Here is a 17,500-nt window from a genome sequence, read left to right as displayed (position 1 = left end):
AGAGATAAGATGTGAAGTCTCCAGTTCAGATTATAAGTAAAGGACAGACCGAGGATGATCAGTGTAGAAGAGGGAGACAATTTAGTGTCATTGAAGAAGAGGGGATAGTTGTCTGGAAGGTTGTGTCGAATTGAAAGATGGAGGAATTGAGTTTTTGAGGCATTGAACAATACCAAGTTTACTCTGCCCCAATCAGAAATTTTAGAAAGATCAGAAGTCAGGCGTTCTGTGGCTTCCCTGCGTGAACTGTTTACTTCCTGAAGTGTTGGACTTCTATGGAAAGACGTGGAAAAGTGCAGGGTGGTATCATCAGCGTAGGAGTGGATAGGACAAGAAGTTTGGTTTAGAAGGTCATTGATGAATAATAAGAAGAGAGTGGGTGACAGGACAAAACCCTAAGGAACACCACTGTTAATAAATTAAGGAGAAGAACAGTGACCGTCTACCACAGTAGCAATACAACGGTCAGAAAGGAAACTTGAGATGAAGTTACAGATAGAAGGATAGAAGCCGTAGGAGGGTAATTTGGAAATCAAAGCTTTGTGTCAGACTCTATCAAAAGCTTTTGATATGTCCAAGGCAACAGCAAAAATTTCACCAAAATCTCTAAAAGAGGATGACTCAGTAAGGAAAGCCAGATCACCAGTAAAGCGGCCTCGACGGAACCCATACTGGCGATCAGATAAAAGCTTGTGAAGCGATAGATGTTTAAGAATCTTCCTGTTGAGGATAAATTCAAAAACTTTAGATAGGCAGGAAATTAAAGTAATAGGGCGGTAGTTTGAGGGATTAGAACGGTCGCCCTTTTTAGGAACAGGGTGAATGTAGGCAAACTTCCAGCAAGAAGGAAAGGTAGATGTTGACAGACAGGGTTGAAAGAGTTTGACTGGGCAAGGTGCAAGCACGGAGGCACAGTTTCGGAGCACAATAGGAGGGACCCCATCAGGTCCATAACCCTTCCGAGGGTTTAGGCCAGCGAGGGCATGGAAAACATCACTGCGAAGAATTTTAATAGGTAGCATGAAGTAGTCAGAGGGTGGAGGAGAGGGAGGAACAAGCCCTGAATCGTCAAAGGAAGAGTTTTTAGCAAAGGTTTAAGCGAAGAGTTCAGCTTTAGAGATAGATGTGATAGAAGTAGTGCCATCTGGTTGAAATAAAGGAGGGAAAGAAGAAGAAGAAGCAAAGTTATTGGAGATATTTTTTGGATAGATGCCAGAAGTCACGAGGGGAATTAGATCTTGAAAGGTTTTGACACTTTCTATTAATGAAGGAGTTTTTGGCTAGTTGGAGAACAGACTTGGCATGGTTCAGGGAAGAAATATAAAGTGCATGAGATTCTGGTGATGGAAGGATTAAGTAACTTTTGTGGGCCACCTCTCTATCATGTATAGCACGAGAACAAGCTGTGTTAAACCAAGGTTTGGGAGGTTTAGGTCGAGAAAAGGAGTGGGGAATGTACGCCTCCATGCCAAACACTATCACCTCTGTTATGCGCTCAGCACACAAAGACGGGTCTCTGACACGGAAGCAGTAGTCATTCCAAGGAAAATCAGCAAAATACCTTCGCAGGTCCCTCCAACTAGCAGAGGCAAAACGCCAGAGGCACCTTCGCTTAGAGGGATCCTGAGGAGGGATTGGAGCGATAGGATAAGACACAGATATAAGATTGTGATCGGAGGAGCCCAACGGAGAAGAAAGGGTGACAGCATAAGCAGAAGGATTAGAGGTCAGGAAAAGGTCAAGAACGTTGGGCGTATCTCCAAGACGGTCAGGAATACGAGTAGGGTGTTGCACCAATTGCTCTAGGTCGTGGAGGATAGCAAAGTTGAAGGCTAGTTCACCAGGATGGTCAGTGAAGGGAGAGGGAAGCCAAAGCTGGTGGTAAACGTTGAAGTCTCCAAGAATGGAAGAGTCATGGTTTGTGAATTATTTGACAGTGACATCTGTATCCTTGCACCAAAAACATGTTCTTTTTATGCTCGTCTCAGTGACCACCAGCTACCGCCTCGTAGTTAACACCGACATCCATTTTCCCGATGACATCCCTTACTCACTGATAGAGTGGTTCTTCCTCTCAGTATGTAAAGGAAGTCGCTACACACAGGCCAGTGATACATTTATCAATAAGACTCTCCCACAAAAAAATGAGACAATGTCAGTGTTCTACAGCAATAGATCTGGTGGACTTTACCTGCTTTTCAACGTGACAAGGGAAGAGAAACCCTCTGATTGCCTCTTTACCTTGCTACATGATGCAAACGGCACCGGTACCTCGCGTTATGGCTCGACAAGGACTAATCTGGCCATAAGTAAGGCAACAAGAAACCATGTCAAAAAATTGCACAAAGCTTGCGGCATAATCTAAAAAATATTTCACTTTAAAATTTTATTAGTACGAATCATATGTAAAAAGAAATTACATAAGCAAAAATTTGCATTACGTATTGTTTTATCTTACGCTGTAGCAGAATATGAAAGAAAAAACACGATGGTCCTCCGAAAGTACTCTTTGTAATGTATGTAACTAGTGTAGTGTGACAGAGAAGGCGTGAGAAAAGTAATACAGCGAATAATGCTGAACAGTTTCACAACTCGTGCGTAGCTGCTGCCACGACGAGTAAGGACGTCTGGTGTTCCCTTATGAGCCCCACCCACTCACCCGCCGAGGCAGACACACTACTGTGGTTCAATACCGTATTGATAAAGAAACACCTCTCTCTCTCTCTCTCTCTCTCTCTCTCTCTCTCTCTCTCTCTCTCTCTCTCTCTCTCTCTCTCTCTCTCTCTCTCTCTCTCTCTCTCTCTCTCTCTCTCTCTCTCTCTATATATATATATATATATATATATATATACTCGTATATATATATCCCTTGCAACATTGTTTCTTACGTAAACACGACGATACAAGGGAATGGAAACTACTTTACTTAATCAAAGTCAGAAACAACAAAGGGACAGTAACACCTCACAACAATAATGTAACAGTCTCAGTAGCACGAGAAAGCACAATCGTTCAGCGTGGAGGACATTATGAAAGTATTGAAATAGTGGTAAGACAAATACAAGTGCCATTACTAGGGTGGTGGCGATTACAATTTTTTTTTTTCCTACATAAAAAAAACAAAAAAAAATTGTAATCGCCACCACCCTAGTAATGGCACTTGTATTTGTCTTACCACTATTTCAATATTCCACAGAAACTTAAACGAGAGAGAGAGAGAGAGAGAGAGAGAGAGAGAGAGAGAGAGAGAGAGAGAGAGAGAGAGAGAGAGAGAGAGAGAGGTTCATTGATGGAGACTTATAACAGGTAAGTGTTTGTCACACGCATTTCTAGGTACATGTTGCGGCGCCTGGTCGCTCCGCTTCATCTCCTGCTTCAGTATTATTATCCTACTAATGAGGGTTTCTCCCTTTCCTCCCCCGTACCCGTCTCCTCAGTGTGCCCATGATGGCTCCAACACAAGTGACGACGCGCTCCCCGCCCCTTCTCCTCCGCCTGCTGTTGTTGGCGGCCCTGTGTCTCCCCCGCAACCGCCTCCCAACCCAGCGAAGGTAAGTGTGAACTTTGTGTAGAATTCACTCGCGACCTTCATCACACGCTCGATTCGAGACCGCCACTCCCGGAAAGAGCTTAAAAGTCACATCTTATTAATCTTTGTGTCATATCTATATTAAGTGATATCGGTACTAATTACATTACCCAAATCATGCATATGTACTGAAAACAATCGTGGTTTTAAAACTTATTCCTGTGTACTTCAGATTTGTAGCCATTAATCATAACTGTTGCCTGACGTTCCTAATCCAGCAAAGAACTTTGACACTAATTCCATGCCGCTCTAACCTCATACAGGAGCATTTGTTAGGGCGCCTCATCAAACGCTTTGTTAAAATTTAGCATGACCTACCCTTTGTAAAACCATGTTGTGAATATTTCGAACAAACTATGTTTATCTGAGTGATTCTTTGTTCCTTGCAATTGCGCATTATAGTAATTTACTAACAGTTGAAGTCAAGCGGACCAGACGATTGTTTGACATTAAGATTTCATGTCTACTTCCAATTTTGTTGAGGTGGGGCAGTAACCGCTCGCTGTCAGCAAAAAAAAATAAAAAATAAAAAGTAAAAGAAAAAGAAAAAGAAACATCCTAAGTGGCATTCCAACCAGCGTCGTACGTATTCTTACATCCTTACAAAGTAAATAATTCTAACTGTTGATGGGTTGGAAGCGACAGCAACACTGGACATCTGGAAAGCAGCACCTTTAGATATTCGTGAAGCAGTTACATGTCTGACAGTGTGTAATGTATTCACGTGCTTATTGGAGCCTCTGATTGGAATGGCATATTTAGTGAGGGAAAGTAATGCTAAGGAAGGGTTCCTTTCTGTTTAAGAAGCAAAGTAAATAGAGTAACGCTTGCTTCCCACTGTCAGGGTACAGCAGCACACGCCCAGTTTTGCGGAAAGGTAGGAGCTCCTCTTCAAGCAGAAAGAGGAGGCTCGTCGTACTGAGGAGTCTCAACTGTCGCACCAACGCCTGTCCCGCTGAATCAAAATAAAGCACTTTTTTCCTCTCACACAATACCTGTTACAGATCCCGTCAGGACCTCATCAAAGGTCTTCCTTTACTTTCATCTCCTCCAAACAGAAGATTTTGAAATGGCCCCACATTTTCCCTTATCAGCCTTTTCCGACAGATAATGGCCTCACATTACCTTTCTTTACCTCTCGACTTTTCCCATAGCGAGGTCCATATTCTCTTAACGAATGTGACCTTCCTACATCTTCCCTCTTTTTCTTTCTCCTCACCCTCGGTGCTTCCTCCGCCCCTCTCCTCAGCCATCATTCTCTGTCACCACTGCCATCATCTTCCCTCTTCTCCTCCTCTCTCAGTATACTCCTCAAGCTTCCTTTCACTCCCGTTGCAATACATTCTCCTTACTACATGTGTTCCCTTCACTCGGCCTGCTGCCAAGGTCTATACTCATGCGTGATTACACAGATTCATAATAAACTCCAAACGGAATTCCAAACGTGCATTGATGTTACATATCCTTTCCGTCCCTTCTCCATCATTCCCCTCCCACCATTCTCAGGCTACACCTCTCATCTTAAATAATGCAAGTTTGTAGCGAAGGTCTTGGGAGATGTAGCTCGGCTATCTGCGTCATACAAAGGCGAGAATCGTGTGGCGGCGCTGGTAGTGTTTGGAGTTGAAAAAGTTCTCTATTTGAGTAATGGAAAGCCAGCAATTTGGTGTATTGTTTACAAAGATATGCGAAAGCATATGTAAAAGGAGAGAGAGAGAGAGAGAGAGAGAGAGAGAGAGAGAGTGGGGAAAGCAAGTGTGAACATGCGAAATGGTGCAATGGTTGGATGAAAGTGCGACAGATTTAAAGAGAAGAATATAAGACTTAAAAGTGTGCACAGTGAAGCAATGCACGCACGCACTAAAAAGAGATTGGAAACTTCTTGCAAATCATTTTTACTGTAAATACATCACATGCTGTTTAAACTCATGTGAAAGTGATCATTAATAAGGAACATTTACGCAACGTAAAAACTATGTGCGGGCGTAATTACGGATATTGTAACAGAAATCAAACATCAGTTTATTGACAGCCACTGCATACACTCACATCATCATCACCATCATCATCATCATCATCATCATCATCACTATCATTATCACCATTATCATTGTCATCATCATCATCATCATCATCATCATCATCACTATCATTATCATCATTATCATCATCATCATCATCATCATCATCATCATCATCATCACTATCATTATCATAATTATCATTATCATCATCATCATCATCATCATCATCATCATCATCATAATGTGTACCTTTGGAAATAGCCTGGCAATAAGGAAATACTGGATAACTCGACATAAAGTACATTTGAAATTTCGTTTTAGAATTTAGGAAAAAGTCTCAGTCATTTATCATTTGAGGATGGAAAGCACAAGACGGTCTATCAAATGCAGAGACTTAACACACTAAGTCTCAGAACATACATTATATAATCCACCGCAATTTCCCAAGTCTTACTGGCTTTCTCACATGTTATTATTTTTTTTCAATAAAGCTGACAAAGAGCATATAGTACGTAGGTACTACCTATTAACCTACCTACAAACATACGTGCATACATATGTGGATGTATGAGCAGGTTTTTTCTACTTTATTGTGCCCTTCGCCAGTCCTCACACACTAAAAAAATGCGTATATAAATAAAAAGATAAATAGATAGACAGACAGCTACAATTAAATGTGTATAGAAGAGTACTATCTTAAAATAAGAGTTTGCCGCTCACTGCGCTTTCTTGGCGCAGAGTCAGACACAAGTTACCAAGTAATGGACAGGAAGGGAAATTTAGGCCATTCGGCATTTTATAACGAATAGGACTGTGGACGGCATGAAATGTGTGTCTGTGTGTGTGTGTGTGTGTGTGTGTGTGTGTGTGTGTGTGTGTGTGTGTGTGTGTGTGTGTGTGTGTGTGTGTGTGTGTGTGTGTGTGTGTGTAAAAGCGTCTTAGCATTACGAAAAGACAGAAAATAGCTTAAAAAAAAAAAACGCTCAACACGCTAATGAAAGGAGCAAAGCAATCTTGCACACAACCATTCTGCCACACACAAGCAAATTCCCCCGGACCCCCGCAGCACATCCACTGCGCCCCCTGCAACAGCCGCCGAACTCTCACATTCACCGCCACGCAGTATAGAGACAAGTACCTCTTTCGGGTCAGTCAATTCCGGGGGGAAGAGCATGAATATTATACGTCAAAGAGACCCTCGTTTTAAATATGCAAGCAGCGGTCTTTCGCCTTCCTCAGTTTACCGTCCCGATACCTGCCCTTCGCACCACACCAAGTGATAGTTCAGCAGTGAAAGTGGTTATCCTTGGTTAGCGATGGAGCTACACTTGAACGTTCGATTCGTCAACGATGGAAGCACAGCAATGAACGAAAAAGCGGAGCAACTAAATGAGCAATCACACATGAGGCAACCAACAAAGGATCAATGCACTCACCCACCCGTCCATCCATCTCCCGCTACGCACTTTATTATGGTTTCAGTTAAAGTACATGTAGTTCTAAGTAGCAAACCACACACACACACACACACACTTCATTACTGCCTCGTTTTCGTATAGGAATTCTCAGTGTTTACATTCTCATCTTTCTGCTTTTCTCGACTCATAACAAATTAACAAATGACGAAGGCCAGTACTACTAAGGAAATATAATGACAAAGTACTTAAAACACCAAAATGAACTCGGCTAATGCCTGTCGAAATAAGGCGATCAGCGTCACCAGTTAGTTGGCTGCCGCGCCCACACCGCGAGTCGCTCACTACTACGAATTTCCACAGGATTTGGTGATCATATTCGGAGTTATCATGAATGAGAGAGAGAGAGAGAGAGAGAGAGAGAGTAAAAGGGGCGCCTTGTCTCTACGTCTTCTATTTACCCACCCAGAGTTGGACCGTGCAGCAGATCCAGGTAATGGGAGCGAAACGAGTCTGAGGCAGTGTTGGGTAAGCAGCAGGTGTAAGACAGGTTAATGGGACAGGGGAATGTAGGCAAGGTAGGGCAAGGCAAGGCAAGGTAGAGATGCGGGTCTGTGTGAGGAAGGTAAGAGGAAGGTCCCGCTCAGTGAGTGCAAGGCAGAGCGAATGAGAACCGGGAGGGTTGAAATAGGCATGGAGTGATAGGGAGGATGTAAGATACGAGAGACGATTGAAGGTGTCAGACTGGTAGGAGAAGTTGGACGAGGTGGATATGTGGTAGGGAGCGTTGTATGCAAAGGAGGGACGTACACAGGGGGAGATCATAGATGGAAAATATATAACTAAAGTGGGAAAGGAAATGCTAGATAAGGTTGTCATGCAGTGTTACGAAAGGAGGGAAGCCTGGAGGATACATTGCATATGAGGTGTGAAGCCTTTACTGTGAGAAGGTGAGGTTGACAAACTTCCTGTACAAAGAGCGACAGAGGGAGGGATGATGTGCAGAAAGGGATCACAGACAGAGAAAGCAGAGACGTGTGAGAGGAGGTGCTGAGGCATGAAGTGTGTGGCGCTGGGGAGCAGATACACGGCGTGGACACGTGTCTGGGAGGTGTAAAGCAGGAATATGATAATACAGATGAGAAATAAGAGTTGAAGATACAAAACCAAAACAAACATATGAATCAAGTAGTTATAAAGGACATGGGAAGGAAGGCAGGTCAGCAGAGTTAAACGTATATATCAGAGAGAGAGAGAGAGAGAGAGAGAGAGAGAGAGAGAGAGAGAGAGAGAGGCGTGAAGCAGTCCGGGTGAACGCGAGGCAAACAAGAGACAATGGTGAGGCAAATGGATTCGGGTTTGTGTTGGCTAAATGCTAACGGGACTTCGAGGCCTGAGCAAGCTATTTATGTCATTGAGAACGAATAGTAGCGAGAGGATAAACTCGAATGACTGCACGCCTCCCTAATGGCGTCGCTGAGGCACAGGATACCAGGGTGGGACAAAGCCAAGATAACAGGAGGTTCTGCTGTTTGCATCTAAGCCAATAGTGTAGTGTGTGCGCACTTCGGCAAGATAACAGTGGTGCGACTAATGTAGCATCACAGAACGTAATGCAAGGCACCAAGACACTTCAAAGAAAACTTCTACGACTTATTTAAAACGAAAAAAAAAAGTTTCATGGAGGCATGAAACTTATGACAATCAAGAGATATAATCACAAAACGTCTTTAACTAACTCAAGAAAAAAAAAAGTACACAGAGATGCAACTTATGACCGCCGGAGAAATAATTACAAGGCAATGAAAGATAATGTGCAAACTTGGGTGCTACATGTTGAGAGTTGCCGTGATGCGTGGGTGTTGTAACGTGAGCCGAGCACACAAGATGAGGTGTTGCATGGGCTATCGGAATGACTATGGCTTTATACAAGTTAAGACCTTCACCAAGCAAACCATTCATACAGCAACGTCCTCTGCTAAGTCGAGGAACAGATCTAAAACACTGTCGTTGTCCTTTTCCGTTCTACATCCATACCCCCCTGTCTAGGTAGTTTCCATCAACAAAGCTAATTAACCAGCTAATGAAAGCCATCCTGTAGGGACATTCTTACTTTAGATTGAAAGTTTTGTCTACATCCTTACCTCATAATGGAGTACACCAATACACATCTATTTAATGCAAATCCTGCATAGCTTTTCGTAGTATCTCGCGATATTGTTCAATATGTAAGAAAAGTTTATGCCGGAAAAAAAATTTTAGCTAAGGAAAAATAGTGGATTATAAGTTTGCGTTAACTGCACTTTTCTACTGAACCAACAAATATTTCAATCCTGCGGTCAATTAGCCCCGCAACAATACTGGCTCGCTCCTATATTCAGAGAAAAAGTGGTGGTGGATACTGGCTCACTTTTTTTTATTATTGTTTATAAGGTTCAGCTTAGTTCTTACGGAAAGATGTTGGGGCAGGACAACATTTCTCAGAATAATGAAAGACAGAGGATTGGAAGGATACCATTTTCCATAAATAAGGCCACGCGAGACCTGCCAGGAGATAAGTCTCCGACCAGATGGATCATGAGGCCAAAGAAATAACTATATATATATATATATATATATATATATATATATATATATATATATATATATATATATATATATATATATATATATATATATATATATATATATATATATATATATATATATATATATATATATACGAGTATATATATATATATATATATATATATATATATATATATATATATATATATATATATATATATATATATATATATATATATATATATATATATATATATATATATATATATATATATATATATATATATATATACACACACACACACACACACACACACATGATAGCTAACTGAGTGATGGGGAACAAAGTAGACTGAAGGGAATATAAGTGAGCGTCGTTCATTTTTGACTAAATATACGAGTTTACCACGCATAAGGAATTATAAAGGCAAAGAATTCTAAAGCTTGATTTTATCCAATAGAATGATAAACTCTCTGCCTCTATGCACTCTCATATAATCAATGTTATGATATTTTAAATTACTGGTATCAGCGGACTCTTCCCTTAGCTGAATGGACATTTATTATCAGCAGTCTCTTTTATTGCACTGCAGGAATACTGATTTTCACAGCCTTCTCCGTTCACATGTTTCAGCTGGCCATTTTTCAAACTCCAGCCCAGCAAAACTTCTAATCTTATCTCCTCATCTCGTTTTCTGCCTGTCCTGCATTCTTTAGTTGTCCCTTAGTACCAATGACAATGTCTTGGTTCGAAGGTTCGGTTCCATTTAACTAGAACAAACTGCTGTTGTGATTTTGTTTTATATTGATATTTTCACTAATAATGCGAAATATTTCGTTTAAGATTATGCTTAGTACTTACTTAGAGTCTGCACCGAAAGTGCCGTCATTCGGGCACAATATTAGGCTTACACTTGATAAATAAGATAAATTGATTGGGGAACATAAAAGACTGAAGAAAGAGAGAGAGAGAGAGAGAGAGAGAGAGAGAGAGAGAGAGAGAGAGAGAGAGAGAGAGAGAGAGAGAGAGAGAAGCGGGAGAAAACGGTTGAAATTACAGTCACCTCGCCGGCATTAATGACCTCAGGGGTTAAGAGTCTGGAGGGGTGATGTGGCCTCGCCTTAACGCCCTATGCTGGGTCACAGGGCGCAGGTCGCAGGTGCTTCGCGTAAGAAAGAGGAAGCATATGGGAGTGAAAACAATTGGCACGGATCAAGTGCTAGAGATCTATCGCCAGCATAGAGACTAGAAACCAGGAAGATTGCTTGGGCGGCAGACAATTACTTCTCTGAATGGTACGTTAATCATTTTCAATAATGAATATTTAATTATGTCCTAAGATTCGTGTATATCTGAAATAATGTCCCCTCCTCGATTATATATAATGAATACGAGTATCAAGTCTTTCCTTTCCTTTATCTCTTTACTAAGAGAAGCTCCACAGGTGCTGTGTTCAGTAGTGAGGGAAAGGGAGAGGAGGAACAGACAAAGGAAGGAGAGAGAGAGAGAGAGAGAGAGAGAGAGAGAGAGAGAGAGAGAGAGAGAGAGAGAGAGAGAGAGAGAGAGAGAGAGAGAGAGAGAGAGAGAGAGAGAGAGCGGTGATAGGACAAAGCCTCCGGATCTGCGTCATAGCAATGAAGGAATGCCGTTTAGCTCGGGAATAGTGTAGTGGATAAGTGAAGGGGAGTGTTAGTGACGCCAAACCTTAATCTTGATCATATCAGTTCTCACTCCATGATGACAGGAAATATGCCGCTGCTCGTTCCTCCCTTCACGAGGCGAGAAACGTTCTCTGGACTGTAAACCGAGAGTACGAGTACGCAGTAGCAGTATTTGTGATAGTGGTATTATTATTATTATTATTATTATTATTACTATTATTATTATTATTATTATTATTATTATTATTATTATTATTGTTGTTGTTGTTATTATTATTATTATTATTATCATTATTAGTATTATTATCATTATTATTATTATTATTATTATTATCAGTAGTAGTAGTAGTAGTAGTACTAGTACTAGTAGTAGTAGTAGTAGTAGTAGTAGTAGTAATAGTAGTAATAGTAGCAGTAAGAGTACCTGTGGAAGTAGTAGTATTTGTCAAGCTGTATCTTTAGACCATAAATACGATCAGACTTTTAAATTACGTTCCTTTTTTAAATCACAGCAATCATGACTATTCCTTTCAAATCACGCGACTCCTTTTTACCACCCCATGAACAAGATCACGCCGCTTCCTTAGATTAAAAAAGCAAACCCTACTATTCTTTTTATATAACCCTGTTACACCACATTCAGACCACGTCACGTTCTTCACACTGGGTGGGCCTCACTCCCCGATCCTCCTCACATCACTCCCCTGTCTAGCCGGGGCTCAGTTATCCCGTCTCATCCGCTGCTGTGGTCCTGATTCCCACGCGACCCTATCAAAGCCTCGTTCATTTCCGGCTTCAAGGACCTGATCTGCTTGCACTAAACCTTCCTCACTCTGAACCGCTCATTTTCACTGACCTACCCCATAACTTGCCACACACATCCTCAGCACGGCATTACTCCATGACGTGGTGTTTTTACGATCTGGACTTCCTCAATATAGTGGAGGTGAGTGAACCCTTTAACCCACACGCATCGCCAAAGACCACAGGCACATGAGCCACCAGTGACTCGAGCCAGTCTGAAATGTGGCCCTAAAGTCAGATTTTAAAAGACGAAACCTCCTCTAGTATGTGATAACTTCCATGATCGATCACACACACACACTCACACACACACACACACACACACACACACATCAGCAAGATGTATGAGAGTGGTAAACATTATAACAAAGTAATACAAAGCTTATGAACGGAACAAGCAACGTCCCGACACCAGCAGACCAGAATGTTTCACTCATTCATAATCACCACTGCCCTGCACTTCATCGCGATCTTCAGTAGTTGAACAGGAAAAAATAGCACCTTTGGAGGAAGCAAACTACCTGGGCTTGCCGTGTTTAATTAAATTAATTTGGAAACGCAGACAGGACGAGGGTGGGGGAATAACCGGCTGGAATGGAGGTAACACTTCCCACGTTAATTAATGTCCTCAACATAATTTGCACCTGAGCATCTCCATCACCTGTGGAGCGACGCTTCGCCTCCTGAGACATACTCTTTATACTTACAAAAGTCGTTCATGCTACCAATGAAGGATATGGGAATATGTAGTGGGAGAGGAAAAAAAAATTTAGTGTCCTTGCTCAGATACATTCATTAAAGGAGAAGGAGGTTGCGGCGCTGAGGGGAAAACGAAATGCGCTCGGACAGTGAAGGTGAGAGGTAAAAATAGGGGCGGAGAGTAGAACGGGCAGAAAATTCTGGCCAGACGGAGATGAGGCTGAGAGGAGGGAGAAGAGAAAAAAAGTGGATGGGAGGAGCTCGACAGGGAGAGTACCGAACGCGGGAGGAAGAGTAAAGAGGCTGAGGCGGTAGGTGACGTTAAGGGACACAAGAGGCAGGTGGTACTGGCAACGCAAATGAAGCTAAGGGTGTGCAGAGTGCTAGTCGTGCTAGAGGCGGATAGTGAGGAAGGCAACAAAGAGGGACGAGACCATTGTGTCCCCATCTCTGCATCACTGCCCTGACACAAAGATGGCAGGCGGAGAGTTGGTCTGTTTTCCTCCTCCCTTGCAATCTCCCTCCGCTAAGCTGACGTGTGAGAATCGGATAGCGACTCACGTGAATTTTCCCTCAGTTCTTAAGGACCACTGCACACTGAGCTGCATGTGGATGTTGAGTGAGTAGCGTGAGGCACTTCCACTGGTGATGAGATAGTGTGCGGCCATGGAACTTTGCAGCCCTCGCTCACACGTCATTTGATAAAGCCAAACACCACATGCGTCACGCACCTCGTTAATGCACCAAAGAGAATAATAACTCTCTCTCTCTCTCTCTCTCTCTCTCTCTCTCTCTCTCTCTCTCTCTCTCTTTCTCTGATGGTGAGGATTATTTATTTGCTTTTCTCTCATACTTAATACGTTTCCCGTAAAGATAAGAGTTACATTAAGGCGGCAGGAACGGAGCCAAGATAAATATTTAATGCAAGCACTCGTGGTCACCACTCCAGCCTGGAGCTGGACGCACTATTGGTCGCGAAGAGGAATAGTCCAAATAGTAAGACATTTTATATTAAGACAAAGTGCGATATATCTATCTCTAAATAAGCGTTCCTATATGAATTTTGTGTGTATTTACATAATTATGTATATATGTATGTACGCAGGTATGTATGTGTGTATGTATGTATTTATGTATGAATGTATGTATGTACGTATGTATGCATAAGTATCAAGCTATTTACTCACCTACTTACCTATTCCCATATTTGCATAGGAAAGAGACGGCAGAAAATGAACGTTTGGATAGGAGAACAGAAAAAAAAAAGTAACTTCAAGTAAATGAATAATTTTCATTAAGGCATTCCGCAGTGACAAAAAAAGACGATGACGGTGATACTGATGTGCGCCAGACAGCCTGAAGTGACGTCATTCCTTCACTTTTTTTTCCTTGATACTCGTGTTCTACCAAAACCTTAGCAACTATACATGTGAGTCTCAGGCATTGTGCATCTATGATTAATGACCGCTGATCTACGCATTATCTCTACGTATTATCCCTGTCAATTCATGTCTTTTTGTTCCTAATATCGCTTATATCAGAAGATTCTTTAGTTTTGTATGTTACGTGCCTGTCTGTCTCTGTATGTTCTTCTTTTCTTCTTTTTTTTTTCTGTCTGCCTTTTTACTTGTACATCTGATTGTGTATAAAGTGTCGGTTCATTCTCTCTCTCTCTCTCTCTCTCTCTCTCTCTCTCTCTCTCTCTCTCTCTCTCTCTCTCTCTCTCTCTCTCTCTCTCTCTCTCTCTCTCTCTCTCTCTCTCTCTCTCTCTCTCTCTCCATCCTTTCTTTTATTATCCGTTTACCACATTCCACCCCCCCAACCCGACTGATCATAGGAGACGGCCGATATGATGCGTTCCTCTAGTCCGTTTCTCCTCCCAGCTGTGGTCCCTTTAACACTTCATTAATTATTCATTCAGACCTAAAGAGGGGGAAAAAGTATTGCGCACTCCCACCCATTTTTTTCCCTATCTCCCTTCCTTCCTTCCTTCCTTCCTTCCTTCCTTCCTTCGTGTCCTCCCTTCCTTCCTTCCTTTTTTTTTTTTCCCCTTATGCCTGCGTACCTCTCCCTGCCTGCCTGCCTGCCCACAACCTCCCAGCCTGTTTGTTTGTGTGTCTGTGTTTGTCTATCTATCTCTGTTCGTCAGTCTTTCTGTTCTGTTTTTTGCTCTCTCTCTCTCTCTCTCTCTCTCTCTCTCTCTCTCTCTCTCTCTCTCTCTCTCTCTCTCTCTCTCTCTCTCTCTCTCTCTCTCTTACAATTTTGTGACTTTCAATTAGTTTTGCCAGTATTACACACACATAAACACACACACACACACACACACACACACACACACACACACACACACACACAAAGGAAATATTACGTAGATCCTCTCACCTGGGCCCCGAGTGGTGTAATGCAAGATGTCGCTGGAGGAGCAGATAAAGAGGGAAAAGAGAGAAAGTGGTGGAGAGGGAAAGGCGCTGCGGTTAGCGGAAAGGAAGGGACAAGACTGAGGTGGAGAGGTGTGAGAGCAGTGAAATTGTGGAGGGGTGGGAGGAATGAGAGAGAGAGAGAGAGAGAGAGAGAGAGAGAGAGAGAGAGAGAGAGAGAGAGAGAGAGAGAGAGAGAGAGAGAGAGAGAAGGGGGATTAAAACCGCTGGGGGCGTGATCGTTAAAACAATGGTTGAGGTAAAGCACGTCCAGCCGCGTCCTCCTCTTTCTCCTCCTCTTCTTCCTTCTCCTCCTCTTCCTCCTCCTCCTCCGCCTCTTTCAGTTTCCTCCTCTCTTTCTTCTCATATTCGGCTGTTTCTCTTATATTCGTGTATCGTTTTCTTCTTTCGTCCTTTTCGTTTCTCTCTTTTCGTTATTATCTTTTCTTTTCTGCCTGGTCTTTTTTATATAGATCTCTTTTTCCTTTTCCTCTTCCTCCTTTTTCCTCCTATTATGTCTCTTATGCGGTTTTTTTTTCATTTCTTATTTTCCTGTTATTCTGTTCTTTTTCTGTTTTCTTGCTTGTCGTTCTCTTATTGATGCTCCTCTCCTCCTCCTCCTCCTCCTCCTCCTCCTCCTCCTCCTCCTCCTGCTCCTGCTCCTCTTCCTCTTTCTCCTCCTCCTCCTCCTCCTCCTCCGCCTCCTCCTCCTCCTCCTCCTCCATCTTGTTCCCGCTTCTCCTCTTTCTTCTCCTTTTCCATCTCCTCCTCCACCTTCATCTCATCCTAATATTTCATCTCTTACTCCTCCTCCTCCTCCTCCTCCATCTCAGAGCATGGAGGGACTGGCAACAGCGTTCGGCACCACCCAGAGGACCACGTTAACACAAAGAATGAAAGAGCAGGCGTGTCTTTTTGAGCTTCCCCTTGCTCGGCCCTTCCCTCCCGCCACGCGTGAAGGATGCAGAGGTTACCGTGGCCCGCCTTTGTTGCAGCTGTTGAACCCTTCGCCCGCCACCTCCCATTTCCCTTTTTGCCTTGGCCACAGTGAGAACCAGTTTTAATGCAGCGATGTTTGTTCCTATAATGCTAGTTTTTTTCTCTCTCTCTTTCTTCTTCGCCTACTGTTGTCTTATGTAAATAATTGTCCGCCTTAAGATGTTTCTGTCTAATGATGGCATAATTCCTATTGCTGCTTGCTGTAGAGCGTGATGGATGATGGTGGGCGTTGGATGATGAAGTACAAAATCCTAGTGATGGTTATGAAGCAGTTGGTGCTTCAATGACTCTAAATAATAAAATGTTTACATGACAGTTTTATTTTCTTTCCTACGTCTTCCAGGAATGCCGCACTTCTCCATTCAGCACAGTTTTCATAACTGGAGTGTCTCACACACGTAAATTGATGAATGGCATTTCAAACAATGGACAAATACATACTGAGAACAATTTATCAAACATTCCGACATTTGTCATCTACCTGTCGACGGCCTCTTTGTCTCTTTCCCTTCAATTCCTCTCTCTCCCCTTCCTCTAAATTTTGTGTGAGCTGGTCCTCACTCGAAAGACACTTTTCTCCTTTTTTTAACAGGAACAGCTCGATCAAACATCCTTGAAACTGTGTTCTGAGGTTACTGTCTGGAGTGTTTCATATATTTAGTCCAACACTGTTTGCATTATGTTTCCTTCCTCGTTTTGCTCTGATGATTGTTTTGTCGAATTTGTTGAATTTGTTGTATGTAGTTCATTTGCTGTTCCTGAGGTTCACGCGAGCTGTTGTTGTGTTATCATGCAGTACAAACATGTAGCGAGGTGTCCCTGGTGTGAGGGGACGTCAGGACTGGTAACAATGTTGACTAGAAAGATTTGCAAGGATACATCTGTACAGCGTTGCGTCAAATATACCACCTTGGTATTTAGGTGAAGAAACCTCGCTGAAAGACAGATTAGGAAAACATCTTTAGGAAATAATACATTTTCTAGCAACACAGGCTTCCTACAGCTGTCTTTGTTAGCGTCTTAATAAAGTATCGGGCAGGAAGGAATGTCTCAGATTAATCAATTTACTGTTGATATATATATATATATATATATTATATATATATATATATATATATATATATATATATATATATATATATATATATATATATATATATATATATATATATATATATATATAAATAGATAGATAGATAGATAGCTATTTTTTTTTTTTTTCCTTAAAAGAGCAAGAGTCGGTACAGCCTGCCACTGCGTCAATGCATCCCCTAGCGAGCGTGCAGCCTTCCCCGACACACTTGTTTCTGTGTAGCCAGCAGC

At 42.2% G+C, this 17,500-nt stretch overlaps 1 protein-coding gene across 1 annotated transcript in view; it reads left to right on the top strand.

The window, feature by feature from the left end:
• Positions 1-17,500, top strand: part of LOC135111652 (hemicentin-2-like) — a 219,245-nt gene that overhangs the window by 120,835 nt on the left and 80,910 nt on the right. Inside the window, exon 4 of the mRNA XM_064025196.1 lies at positions 3,438-3,551. The gene's annotated coding sequence lies outside the window, so the exon portion shown is untranslated. The remainder of the gene's footprint in view (positions 1-3,437; positions 3,552-17,500) is intronic.

Source organism: Scylla paramamosain, chromosome 2 (assembly GCF_035594125.1).
Source record: "Scylla paramamosain isolate STU-SP2022 chromosome 2, ASM3559412v1, whole genome shotgun sequence".
NCBI classification, from domain to species: Eukaryota; Metazoa; Arthropoda; class Malacostraca; order Decapoda; family Portunidae; genus Scylla; species Scylla paramamosain.
The sequence above is the reverse complement of the archived record's forward strand: the minus strand, read 5'-3'. Positions and strand labels throughout refer to the sequence as shown.